Source organism: Podarcis cretensis (genome assembly GCF_951804945.1).
Source record: "Podarcis cretensis genome assembly, chromosome: 4".
NCBI lineage: Eukaryota > Metazoa > Chordata > Lepidosauria > Squamata > Lacertidae > Podarcis > Podarcis cretensis.
Window position 1 is genome coordinate 57,803,016 of NC_137173.1, and position 12,755 is coordinate 57,815,770.

The 12,755-nt window shown below is 43.1% G+C and overlaps 1 long non-coding RNA gene across 1 annotated transcript; it reads left to right on the plus strand.

The window, feature by feature from the left end:
- Nucleotides 1-4,684: 4,684 nt before the first annotated feature.
- Nucleotides 4,685-8,062, plus strand: LOC307214534. Its single transcript, XR_013838198.1, has 2 exons — nt 4,685-4,954; nt 7,871-8,062. It is a non-coding gene; the product is annotated as an uncharacterized lncRNA (long non-coding RNA).
- The last annotated feature ends 4,693 nt before the right edge of the window (nt 8,063-12,755 follow it).

A 12,755-nucleotide genomic window follows, 5' to 3' on the forward strand; every position in this document is an offset into this window, starting at 1 on the left:
CAACAATTGTACATAGAGCCATGATATATATATATATATATATATATATATATATATATGAATTGCACTATGGTGCAACATAATATAACCTCCCCACAGACAAATCAGAATCGATTCTCAGTACATAGCCAACACCATCTAACCTCCCTGCAAACTTTGTGCTCCCACCTGCATCCTCAATGTGTTTAGATCGCAAAGCTCAAAGCTCAGCTCTGCCCTCTGCTTCTGCCTCCATCTCCCTTTTAAATCTAATTCCTGACTGGGTTACCTCCATAAATACCTCCTCACATTCCCAAGTGGTCTCTGCATCAAAAAGCAACCTGCTAGCAACTTTCTCCACTGAGAGGCATCATCTGAATACCCAGAGCTGTTAGGAACACTGGAAGTTGTCTTGCGCCAAGTCCAACAATAGTCCACCCAGCTCTTTATTGTCTAAACTGACTGGCAGCGGCTCCCCAGAGTTCCAGGCAGGGACCTCTCTTAGTCCTACCTGGAGTTCCTACCCAGGACCTTCTGCATGCAGATCAGACAGGCCACCACTGGGCTACAGTCCTCCCTTCGTCAAGCCTGCCCAGGTGCTGCCTTAAGGCAGGAATAGGAAACCTGTCATCTTCTGGTTGTTGTTGAACTCCAGCTTTCATCTGCCCAACCAGCGTGGCCAATGGTCAGCTGCCCTGAAGCATTTCTTGATTTTCCAAATGCTGCAAGGTGGATTTCTCATGTAATAAATCTCTCAGAGACATCTCCCAAAGCTTCATTTTTAGAAACAGATATGTGCATGATGATCAGATGTTTTACTTATTTCCTTCTTTTCATCCTGTATTTTATTCTGTGATCTGCCCTGATATCTTTTGATGAAGGGTGGTATAGAAATCTAATAAATAAAATTCTCTACCTTCTCTTTCTTGGCTTGATGCAAAACATTTTGAAAGTAAGTTGCAGTTTTAATGTTTTTTTTTTTTTTTAAGTACTTCCTTCAGAAATATCAACTTGGAAAATTTTGATTTTCACCTCCATTTCCCAAACAAGCATGCTAATTACTTCAAATGAATGGTGTATCTGATTGAACTTTCCCATGATGGCACTACGGCTGCTAATGTTGCTGCTAATCTTCGCTCACCATCATAAGGAAGGGAAGAAGTAAGACAAAAGTCTCAGGGCGGGGGGGGGGGACCTTCACGAAAGCATTTCAACTATATAAGATTGTCTGATTGCTGCAGATTAGAACAAGCTTCTGAGAAAGCTTCACAGAGACCCACAGAAACCGCAGAGACACTGGATTTTTCATTATTTCATTTAAATCGGCTAGAAATATATTAGGACATATCTTGAAAAGTGTTGGGTGATATTAAGGAAGTAGCATCTGACGGCAGCCTACACAGAGTATTTCTGTGAGCATATGTATTACAGGGAATGTTCAACAGCCCACTGACACAAACCTCCATTGTATTATGTAACTGGCAGCTGTCACTCATTCAGTGGGTAGAATAATGGAAATACAAAACGACCATACCCAGGATTGCCTTATTACTGTTGTGATTAGGAATGGGATTGAGAATCTGTGTGCTGCCCCCCCCCCACATGTGCTGTTGGGCTCCAACTCATCAGTCCCACCCAGCATGCCTAGTGGTCAGCGATAATTGTGGTTGTAGCCCCACAGCAACTGGAGGGCCACCGGCTGCCCACTTGTCATCTAGACGGACCAACGATCTGGCTCAGCTCCAGGCTGCGTCAGTGAAGAGATCAGGGTGGAATGTGTACATGCCCCACCAGCTCCTGAGGGAAACTCGTTCCACACCTTGATGGTTATGCAACAGCTGAGGCTATTAGGCAGCATGACAGCTTTCAATTAGCTTAAACCAGTGAACAAAAGGATGTGCGTAAAAACGGTTACGAGGCGTTTATTAACAGATTATTCACATGTTGCTCTGTTTTGGGGTGTGGGTGTTTGCAGATGCAGTTGTCACTCACACTAGGGGAAATGTGCAATGTGAACAAGATCTTTCTGTAAGTCCAGTGGGAAAGCCACAGCTAAGTCAAGCATTTGCAGGTCCCCTATAAGACTTTTTGAGCTAGAATCATAGAATCATAGAATCATAGAGTTGGAAGAGACCACAAGGGCCATCGTGTCCAACCCCCTGCCAAGCAGGAAACACCATCAGAGCACTCCTGACATATGGTTGTCAAGCCTCTGCTTAAAGACCTCCAAAGAAAGAGACTCCACCACACTCCTTGGCAGCAAATTCCACTGTCAAACAGCTCTTACTGTCAGGAAGTTCTTCCTAATGTTTAGGTGGAATCTTCTTTCTTGTAGTTTGGATCCATTGCTCCGTGTCCACTTCTCTGGAGCAGCAGAAAACAACCTTTCTCCCTCCTCTATGTGACATCCTTTTATATATTTGAACATGGCTATCATATCACCCCTTAACCTCCTCTTCTCCAGGCTAAACATGCCCAGCTCCCTTAGCCGTTCCTCATAAGGCATCGTTTCCAGGCCTTTGACCATTTTGGTTGCCCTCCTCTGGACACGTTCCAGTTTGTCAGTGTCCTTCTTGAACTGTGGTGCCCAGAACTGGACACAGTACTCCAGGTGAGGTCTGACCAGAGCAGAATACAGTGGCACTATTACTTCCCTTGATCTAGATGCTATACTCCTATTGATTCAGCCCAGAATTGCATTGGCTTTTTTTAGCTGCCGTGTCACACTGTTGGCTCATGTCAAGTTTGTGGTCAACCAAGACTCCTAGATCCTTTTCACATGTACTGCTCTAAAGCCAGGTGTCACCCATCTTGTATTTGTGCCTCTCATTTTTTTTGCCCAAGTGCAATACTTTACATTTCTCCCTGTTAAAATTCATCTTGTTTGTTTTGGCCCAGTTCTCTAATCTGTCAAGGTCGTTTTGAAGTGTGATCCTGAATCTGCTTATTAAAGCAGATTCCTGGAGGAAGAGTTGAATTTCCTAGGATTCTGCCTCTGTCCCAGGTAAAGCTTCACTTGCTAAAATTCTCTTGGGCTGTTGTTACATGCTCAGGAAAAGGGTCAGTGGAGGCTAGTCCATTAGGGGAAAGGGGCACTGCCACACCCACCTCAGCTGTGCTCAATTTTGCCTAACAAACATTTTTTGCAGTGTGATTTTCCTAATTCATTTTAGTATGATATTTTCAATAATGTGTGCATTTCTATACACACTTCAGTATGCAGTAGTACCTCGGGTTACATACACTTCAGGTTACATACACTTCAGGTTACAGACTCCGCTAACCCAGAAATAGTACGTCCAGTTAAGAACTTTGTTTCAGGATGAGAACAGAAATCGTGTGGCGGCAGCAGGAGGCCCCATTAGCTAAAGTGGTGCTTCAGGTTAAGAACAGTTTCAGGTTAAGAACGGACCTCCGGAATGAATTAAGTTCTTAACCCGAGGTACCACTGTATACATGTCTTTGCACAATGCTAAGCTGAAGAATTTGAAAAATTTGAAGAATGAATTTCAAAGTATGGTTGTGTTTCAGTTAGCATATTGTTTTGGAAAATGCAGACTATGCAAATTTCCCTTTAGATGTGAACTGAATCAAAGTTCTTCCTCGTCTTGGCTCTCTACACTCATTAAACATCCCTGGCTTTCTGCTTCTTTCATTGTTTTAAGCAGATTCTAAAGGAGGTAGAATTTCTGCAGACTGCTAGAAATCCACTGTCTTAGAGCAGAAGTGAAGGAAACTGGAAGGACTGCTACACCAGGTCCTAGGTCAGTGTTTTGACTCTATGGTAAACTAGCAATGAGTCAACAGCACAACCAAAGCTAAAGAAACGAGGGGTATATCTTCGCCAATGAACACTGAGCTTGAAAGAGGGCTTAGAAGAAAAGTTTCTCCAAAGCATATGCTTTTTATACCTATTCAATGACGTTCATAAACCACATCAAGCTACTATTACAACACTACTTTTTTTTAAGTTTAAGATTATTGATATTCTTAGCACCCACTCAATGCTCATACATTCCTCAAAGGAGCACCTACATGGGAGGAGGCTGGTTGCAGACAGTCGCCTCATGCAATTGGGAGTCTCAAGCGCTACTGCCTTATTCACTCAACTATCAACTCATAATAGCCAAAGTTGCCAGGTACTACTACTGTGCTGTGGTTTCCAGAAATAAACCACATGGGTGGATGTTTCTTGTTAATGCCCCACCCCATCCCACCCCACCCCACTTAGGATCTACGGGAACATCTCAGCACTAGGGTTGAATGGAAAATAAATGGATAAGCACGTTTGAAGCAGCTCAGCAAATTCCGTCTGCCAGGCATGAAGATGGAAAAATGTAGCAATTCTGTGAAAAGCTGCACAAAGCTTCTTAGATATGCACATTTAATTAAGATGTAATGAAAGGCTGTTAATTAAGTGGCCAAGACGAATTATAAAACTTCACTTGGGATTATGTGATACCTACAAAGTAAAAAATTCTCGTTCTGTTTATACATGTGTATTTTTCTTCAGAGGATTTAAAAAAGAAACACACGCTTGTATTTACTTAACTGGGTATACTGGTAGCTATAGAGATATGAAGCTATCATCTGATCCAGTGTGTTTCTGATACCATCAGTGTTTCCTTATTACTTTTCTGTTCCCATAGCCTCATTATAAGGCACGCCCTAAACAAATCTGCTGTCACTTCTTGTTGCTATGCGAGACTTCTCATTATTTTATTTTGAATCATGCTGTGAGTCTCATGTCGTGAAAAGCCAAGGGAAAGCATCCTGGTAGATCTATTTCATTTCCATAAGATGGTAGCAAGAGTGCTGAAAGTACGTTACTTTGTTTGGACAAATGTTACCTCAGTGATTCACCATCGCTGAATAGCAACGCTACTTGGAAAACTTAAAAAACACTGAACCTGTTTCTGGGGTTGCCAATTTCAAACAGCTGAGTCTTTCAACAGCGGCTTGAACAAGGCAGAAGGTAGTAACTGATAAATGTTTAGCTCCCCCTGTTCAAAGCTTCATTCTCTGAATTTTGTGTTAATAACTTTCCAGTCAAACAAAATTTACAAAAATGTATATATTGGGTAGAAATGTTCGAAAAATGCTACATTTGTCAAAATAACATGCCAAAATGTTACAGTAAGCTCGTTGCAGAATGTATATATTGGTCAAAACTGCATCCAGAAAGTAACATATTAGAAGAAATTTATACTAAAATGCTGACAAATTTCCATGAGATTAAACATATATAGACACACACAATTTGCTCACAGAATTGAGGAGAACTAAATTTTGCAAAACAAACAAACAAATGGAGAGAAACAAAAAACCAGGGGCAGACTTTGTTATCTTTCATAACATGGAGCACTGTGCAAGGCCAAAATTTGGCACCCCAAAATGGATCTTCTCAATTATGGGTCTTCTCAGTTTTGCACCCCTACGGTTCGGTACTTTGTACAGTGGAACCACCCGCACCACCCTAAATCTAGTGCTGCCAAAATTGACAAATGTATCCATCTGTAAACTGGCTCAAGATCACTTATGACTGGAGCAGCCTATGAACTGGGGACTTTCCGGACCACACTCTTAGCCACTGCATGAGTGTGGTCTGGAAAGTGGTAGCCTTATTTTAACAACTAGAGAAATATTCGGCACAGAGGGAAACTCTGCTGGCTGTTCTGATTCTTCCCCCTTTTATTTAATTCGTTATTTAGTTGTTGCATTTGTTGGAACATTTCAAATGCCACTCACTGGGGCTTAGAAGTTTTAGCCTCATTAACAGGTAGGGAGCAAGTCTGACTTTTCTAGATCACGAAACAGTACAAGTGTCAGAATGATTAATGTAGCAGAAATGCAGGAAAATTCCACCGCACAAAGCAAGCTGGCTTGCTGCGCGTCATTTCTTCTACCACAGAGGGTTTCCCTGCATGGCTGAATACTTTCTCAGCAATCATGAAGTCCTACTTCTAAAATCAGACGAGAATAGCGAGAGTTGGAAAACATGTACATATGCACAAATACACAAACACACACAATGTTATGTGCAGTAATTTTTTGAAACAAACAGACAATGAAATTATGAATGCTTATGAACTGGTTAATGGATGTTCCGGGGGACAAGGCAGACACAAAGGTAGTACTGAAGGGAAACAATACCCAATATTAGATAGAAATGAATACCTGAAATTAATTTGTGTTTTAGTTGTGAGGAAGGGGATGTAGCCAGAGGGAAGAGAGCTTCGCAGGAGCAAAATCAGGTCTCTTTAAACCAACATCCATCAATCAGTTGCAGAATCAGCAGCCTTCTCAGGTGGGGCTACAAGGACCAGAACAGATGGTACATTCTACATAGGAGAGTGGCACTAAACCACTGAGCCTCTTGGGCTTGCCAATCAGAAGGTTGGTGGTTTGAATCTGTGTGATGGGGTGAGCTCCCATTGCTCTGTCCCAGCTCCTGCCAACCTAGCAGTTTGAAAGCATACCAGTGCAAGTAGATAAATAGGTACCACTGTGGCAGGAAGGTAAATGGCATTTCCGTGTACTCTGGTTTCCATCACGGTATTCTGTTGCACCAGAAGCTGTTTAGTCATGCTGGCCACATGACCTGGAAAGCTGTCTGTGGACAAACCTTGGCCTGAAAGCAAGATGAGGGTCACAACCCCATAGTCACTTTTAACTGGTCTTAACCGTCAAGGGGTCCTTTACCTTTTACATATGAGTAAAGAGTGGAGGGGAAACCTTTGTGGCGCGTAAAGAGACAGCTCAGCGGGAATTAGGGCTACCATTTATTGGAAAGCAAAATTATGGCACTTGAGTGTACCTGGAGTGGGACTTGGCAAGGTCTGGGTGAAAACGTGAGCCCAACAAGTCAAGGCGTGTATATAGTTCTAAGGCAGTATATAACATAGTTAATGATTTAGAAAAGGCTTCCTCAACCTTGACCCTCCAGATGTTTTTGGCCTACAACTCCCATGATCCCTAGCTAGCAGGACCAGTGGTCAGGGATGCTGGGAATTGTAGTCTCAAAACACCTGGAGGGCCGAGGTTGAGGAAGCCTGATTTAGAAGATCTTCTAGAAATCATCGAAAGACATTTTGCAGGCAAGGAGCACTGAGGCTGACAGACGAGTCCCAAGGAAAATCTGTGACTCCATGGCAGAGACTTCAAGACATATGTAAAAGACGTAACTCAAGAAAGCAAGCCATGCTACAGACTACAGATCAAGGGACTCTATCACTGGATCCAAAGCCTTGTGGATCTGCCAAGGGAATCAGGAAAAAGCACCTCTCCCTTTGCACTCTGGCCACCAGGGCTTGGGATGAAGCGGCTGATCAGAAGCTCCATTGTGTTCCACTGCTCCCCAGTTGGGGTTAGATATGTTTTGTCAGAAGTTTGAGAACTGTAACAAATAATAACTTTGTGAAGGAAAAAATGGGGGGCGGGGAGAAAAAGAAAATGATTATTCATTTATGGAAAAATGATTATTCATTTTTTGTAATCTGTGGAAAGGTTAAATTCTAATATAACAGCTCAGCTTTAGAAACCTAGAGATGTGTAAAATAAAATTATTATATTTTAAAGTAAGTAACTATTCCACACTATATCTATTAAAGTCAATGGATAATGCTAGGCAGAGCTAAAACACAAGTGTTTTGACAAGCACCCAGCGCTATTAAGACATGGGGGTTAGAATCATGACAAGAGAACTGCCGAAGAATAAAATGCCAGTGGGGTTTCCTACCAAAATTATTTGTGGTTCATAATCACAAAAACATAGTGATAAAGAATAATCACTGAGAGTTTAAGCTTTGTAAAGTATATAGATAAAGAAAACCAAAGAACTAATCAAGAAATCGGCAGCGGCAAACAAACTGTTGAAAATTGTGTGTTGCAGGTTGTTGGGGAGGTTTGAAGAACAGGAAGGCCAAAGAAGAATTTGACCAAAGTATTCCAATGAGGCAATCTAATCTTGAACAAAGGGAAATGTGGTATCTAAAACATTACACAGTTGAAGAGAAAGCTGAAGCAAGAAATACAAAGTTGATAGTAGTGAATTATTGAGATAATAAATTGTTGTGCTATGTGGTGTGTGTGTTTTTTCTTTCAGTTAATTAATTCTGGCAAGTGTAGATAACATTTCTTCCTTAAGTGCAAAACAACTTGTGCATGAAAAAACTCCCAAAGTAGAAATCCTTTGGATGCAAGAAGCACATACATAGGAAACACAGGAGAAACTTTTGGAGAATTGCATTTAAACAATCTGTATACTAGGCCTCAGCTGGTGCCAAACTAAAATTGGTCTTATAACCTCTATCCTAAAGTAACAACAAAAGATCAGGACAGTAGATATATCTTATTAAAAGGTACGATTGAATAGGAAGCATGTGTGTGTGTGTGTGTGTGTGTGTGTGTGTGTGTGTGTTTAAAAGGGACACTTTTAAAAACCTAATTGGGAACAGATTTTAGCAAGATATTTAACCCATGTCTACATAGACCAGCAAACACTGGACATGGTAATAATTGAGCAGAGGTTGGATGGCCAACTGTCTTGTATGATCTAGTTGAGATTCCTGCACTGCAAGGGGTTGGACTAGATGACCCTCAGGCTACCTTCTATGATTTTAATCACAAGCACATGCATCTCAGACTGGGCCCTACAACATCAGAGGTGCAATCTGCAAGCAGACAAACCCTTTTTGGTTTGGAAATTAAAGTGCATAACGCCAAGTTTCTTGTTTGCTGAACTGAACCATCGCAAGTAGTGTGAAGCTAAAGATCTAGTTCCATTGCCTGTGTTGAGACACTCACATGAGGGTACTTCAATCTAATTCAGCCAGATAGGATTTGGAAGTGGAGTAAAATAATAAACAACCCATGATCTGGCTAGCAAGCTCATAGAAATGGGGCAAGGGTAGAGACTTAGCCAACAAAAATAATTTTTAATTTCTTCATGAGTCAGCAGTGTTAATGTTCTTTGTGCAGGTTGCTGATTCCAAATTAGCTGTTGCTGGAAAACAAGTTCACAGCATTATTACGTCTGTTTGCTCTCCCATGCCAGAGCCTGGCTCATTATAATCTCCTCGCCTCTCTCAGCCAAATCATCTGAAGTCTTTGCGCGCATACACACACAGACACACACACACAGGAAACAGACAGCCTTCTGCATCAGCACTATAATTTAGTAAGTTCTTTCAAAAAGAGAACTGTATCCTTTTCAAAAGAGAAAACCACAAATTAAAAAGGGGACAGAGAAGCTCAGGGAAACCCAAAAGCAATAAGTATTGTAACCCTCTTGCTCAATGACAGTACCTTCCATGCTCAGTATTCCCTTTATTGGGAAAACTTCCTAGGAAATATGGAAAATATTTGTGGAATTTGTATTGTTAAAACAGAAAGGGGTCAAACCATCTCAAGAAGTGTTAACATTTTGGAAAGTTGGATAATAATGATAAATAAGGGGCTTGGGGTGGGACGCGGGTGGCGCTGTGGGTTAAACCACAGAGCCTAGGAGTTGCTGATCAGAAGGTCGGCGGTTCGAATCCCCACGACGGGGTGAGCTCCTGTTGCTTGGTCCCTGCTCCTGCCAACCTAGCAGTTCGAAAGCACGTCAAAGTGCAAGTAGATAAATAGGTACCGCTCTGGCGGGAAGGTAAACGGCGTTTCCGTGCGCTGCTCTGGTTCGCCAGAAGTGGCTTAGTCATGCTGGCCACATGACCCAGAAGCTGTACGCCGGCTCCCTCGGCCAATAAAGCGAGATGAGCGCCGCAACCCCAGAGTCGGTCATGACTGGACCTAATGGTCAGGGGTCCCTTTACCTTTACCTTTAAGGGGCTTGGGTGCACATTTTTATTTGTATTATTATTACTTTAAGGGGGGAGTCCTTGTTGGGGCTGTGGTACACTTATACTCTACCCACCTCATTGCTTTGAGATTACCCAGCTTTCCATCATGCATAGATGAGAATGCTGTGACTCCCAATGCACACCAAGGCTTCTGTCTCACACTTTTGACAGCCCCCACCCACCTCCTGCCATTCTTCCCCTGCTTGCTTCATCCCCAAGACCCTGGGCATTTACCTGGCCACCTGTCAATCAACACCCTGGGCCAAACAATCCTTTGTCCATCTTGATCCTTCAACCTGCAAGTGATATACTCCTTTTGAATAAACTGCTGGATTGGATTCCTGGGCTATACAGTGGTACCTCGGGTTACATACGCTTCAGGTTACGTATGCTTCAGGTTACAGACTCCGCTAACCCAGAAATATTGCTTCAGGTTAAGAACTTTGCTTCAGGATGAGAACAGAAATTGTGCTCCGGCGGTGCGGCAGCAGCAGGAGGCCTCATTAGCTAAAGTGGTGCTTCAGGTTAAGAACAGTCTCAGGTTAAGTACAGACCTCTGGAACGAATTAAGTACTTAATCCGAGGTACCACTGTACTGATTTCTAGGCACACTCAAGGGCTGGTTGTCTTCCATGTCGCTTAGACTGTCTGGGCTACTCATTGCTCAAGTACCTGGGAGAGCAGGTGGGAATATGGACTGAAATTGCCAAGCCAGTGTTTGGTTTGCTGTTTCTTTAATCCCACGGAGATCACTGTGAGGAAGTAGCGGATCCCATGCCTCTTGCCCAAAGTGACACTAAGTGGGTGGCAGCAGCAGAGAGGACCAGAATGGGATCCTCTTTGCTACTGGGATTCCTTACAGGATTGGTGCTGCAGTGGGGGACACCCTTCCATTACAGGGGCTGAATATATTCCAACTGGAATAGTACTCCACAGACATGGGAGGGAATACCTAAAAGCAGGCAAAAAGCTGGTATCCACCTTGTTGTTGTTGTTTAGTCGTTTAGTCGTGTCCGACTCTTCATGACCCCATGGACCAGAGCACGCCAGGCACTCCTGTCTTCCACTGCCTCCCGCAGTTTGGTCAAACTCATGCTGGTAGCTTCGAGAACACTGTCCAACCATCTCAAACTCTGTTGTCCCTTTCTCCTTGTGCCCTCCATCTTTCCCAACATCAGGGTCTTTTCCAGCGAGTCTTCTCTTCTCATGAGGTGGCCAAGGGGCTTGAATAACTCAGAGAAGCTATGAGCTATGTCGTGCAGGGCCACCCAAGATGGACAGGTCATAGTGGAGAGTTCTGACCAAACGTGATCCACCTGGATCAGGAACTGGCAAGCCACTCCAGTATCCCTGCCAAGAAAACTACATGGACAAAGACAACAGGTATCCACCTGTCCTTTAATAAATGATGATGTCTGGGGGTCCACAGTTTGAGGGAGAGAGAGTGTGTGTGTGTGTGTGTGTGTGTGAGAGAGAGAGAGAGAGAGAGAGATATGACTTTGGGCTCTCTGTAAGCACCATAGGGTGTCGGGTGCCTCTCTGGAAATCTGACATGACAGCAGTGAACTTGGGCTGTCTGTTGGGGTTTTTACACTGTAGCTCTCCCTGTGCTCAGCCCATTTATTTGTAAGCAAACAGAACCATTAAAAGAGGCCAATAAGCCTCCAGCAACTTCCTTCCAAAGTGAGTAAACACTGAACCCATGGGACTTTCCACAACTTGGAGAAGTGGGATGAGCAATGCAGTACTTCCCTACAGAGAGAGATTATCTGTGGAACAGAGCAGTATTCCAGGCTATAGAGGAAGAAGGAAACGCTTCAAGGTCACCAATCAAACAGCCTGGGAGAAGGGAGAACAAGTCCCACGATCAGGTTCCAACCTCAGAAGCCTTCTGTGCCTCTCAAAACAAACGTGTGCAAAAACCACAACACTCTACGCCCCAGATTTAAAAGCTACATTTGCAGCCGTTCATTATGAGCAGGGATACTAAGAGTTAAGTTCACAGTTGGTGTCAGCCCCAGTTCCCTAATGGTATGTAGCCAAAGGAATTATTGAGCCAAAAGTATGCATTCATAGGCAATTTATTTCTGCTTATGCAATGTAAGAGGGATAAGCATGTGGAAAATCTAGATGCTTTGGAAGATCTTGTCCAAATTCATATGCAAAAACAGATGACATGCACAGAGCTTGCCAGCATCTCCTGTTTGACAATTGCTGAAAGTAAAAGACAAGCGCTTTTTCCCCCGGCCAACACCCATCTGCCAAACCGTTATTGGTCCCCAACAAGAGACAGAAATCTCTTTCTGAACACACCTCCCCACCCCCACCCCCACCCCAGTGCAGAAAGTGGTGTTTATGCCATGCTGGCACTACAGCCCTGTCTCTAGCAATGCCACACAAAGTAATAATTATAATTATTGCCCAAGTCCTGTACACTGCATTTAGTGGCTGATGGGATGTTAGTGGCAGGCCAAGGAGGAAGCAGAAGCTGCCCTACTTACATCACCCCACAACAAGGGCAACAATATTCGCTTGGGTAAATCTAGGTTTGCCAACAAGCCATTATTTGACAGGTCTTACGAGCAAAACTGCATTCAGGGAAGTAACCAGTATCTGGGATTAAAATGCCAGTAAACTACAGAGACAGCTCAAGAATTTGCGTATACGTGAACAGATATTTTTTTAAGTTCACTGATACTTCCTTCATTTTGCTACCTTAATCCTTAGCTTCAAAGGCCAGCCAAGAGGATGATTTGCAACATTTCCAAAAGATCCCAAGACTTTTGACAATCTTATGATGTTCCATTATTCAGGGCAGGGGAGAACCAGTGAGAAAGGCAGAACTTTAAAACAATTCCTCCTCGACAATATGCTTCTTTCGTGTTTGGTATGAGAGAAGTTACAATACTTAATTTGTACTTCTACATATATTGGCTG